Below are 1,910 nucleotides of genomic sequence, written 5' to 3' on the forward strand. Positions count from 1 at the left end.
TGGACTTGGGTAATAACAGACTTTCTATTTTATAGTCCAAAAATTTTGCGGCAATAATTTTTTTCAACCCGGCATCCTCAGTTTTGTATTTCTTTTCAAGAGCAATCAACATTTTTTTTGACGTCTCCACATTACTATAGACGTTATACAGATCATCCTCCAGTTTGCTAAGAAGATAATTCTTGTACAAAAAATCAGAATGCTTCCATGCCTCTGTCACAAGGTAGCATTCATTTTCTAGAGTTTCGTCAGACAGAACAGGAACATCTTCCTTAATAAACTTCTGTAGACTTAAAGTCATCAAGTATAAGAAGATCTTCGGCTACCACCGCTTGAAATCAATCCCGAAAATATTTTTGGGCTTTTCTGCAGTGCCAGTGCCAATGTCGGTGTTGTTCGGCTTGTCGATGCATTGGCAGTCACCATAGGAACATGCTAGTTTCCGTTCTCAGACATCATTTCTGTAAAAGAATGACACAAACAAATGTTTAATATACAATGAAGTTTTTATATCTTCAAATCGAATAAACTGGAGTAGAAAATCACGTAGATTTTAATCTCCAACGGAGTAAAAAATCACTAGGATTTTAATCTTCAAATAACAAATAATAAAAAAAAACAGAATATACGTTAGGATAAAAAATGGAGAAGAAAATCACGAAGGCTTTAATTTCCAAACTGGGAGTAGAAAAACACATAGGTTTTAGTCTCCAGAATAGTATATACAATACAAATACATAATATATTTATGTTCCTTAAGCTTGTTAGTATACTGTATTTGCAAAGTAATTCTGGATATAAAATAACGTAAGAACAAAAATGTAGAAGAAACATAATTTAATTCGAGCCCACTAAATTCATAATGTTTCCTTAAGAAACTTAATCCCCTTCTAGTACCCGAGGTTGTGGATTATTTTCTTCCAGGATAGAACGGATTACACACTGGTGTAGCGGTACTTCAAACTCCAGTATTTCAGCGAACACAATGATCGGTAGCAAATCACATTTATTATTGCTTTCTTTCAGTTAAAACAATGCAGAAGAAAGAAGAAGAATTCAAAATTTCATACGTAAAATCTGAGGGAATGGCCAGGTATTTATAGCCAATAGGTTGGGTTCAAACGAAGAGATGCAGCTCTTCAGGATGTGTTTGTTCGCGTAAAACAACCATTACATAAATGGTTATTTACACAAAATAAAACAAAAAAATCAAACGCGGAGGAAAATTATTTTACCGTTACAAAAATAGCTAATCTGGATTAAAATAATATTACATTAATATTAATATTAAAAAATAAATTTGGTCCAAAAAATTAATCAATTAATCATTTTCCGGCTATAAATATCATTGTATAAATAGAGAGCTCAATTATCATTGTAATGGACACGAATTTTCCGGCTAACTTACACTACATTCTATATAATATTTTAATATGATTTTACTCTCTCGTTTTTTATCTTATCACGGTTGTGCCCGAAAACCTTGTTCCCGGACTCATTAGCTCTGCTATTTCATCTACATTCTAAGGCTAAGTATTTTATATTTCATCAGTTGTTTCATTACTTTTTGGAACAAATTAATTCACTTGCCTAGAAACCACGAACAAATTCAACTGTATCATTTTTCGGGTATATAGTTTGGCGCCCACCATGGGTCCTAGACAGTCGTGCAATTAAATTGCTCCTTGCCTTTTTTACTAACAAGTTTGATTATTTTTGTATTAGCAAAAATCACAAAAGAGAGCAGCCTCATTTCGAGTCTACAATCAGTGACACTCGGAATGAGGAGAACGACGCCTCACCGACGCATGACGGGCGATACCCTCGACAGGTTCGGGAGAGGACTCCTAATGATGCTGATGAGGAGCATGTAGCGAGTGCAATGAGGTTCCTGCAAGAGCAACAAGTAA

Source organism: Nicotiana tomentosiformis, chromosome 1 (genome assembly GCF_000390325.3).
Source record: "Nicotiana tomentosiformis chromosome 1, ASM39032v3, whole genome shotgun sequence".
NCBI classification, from domain to species: domain Eukaryota; kingdom Viridiplantae; phylum Streptophyta; class Magnoliopsida; order Solanales; family Solanaceae; genus Nicotiana; species Nicotiana tomentosiformis.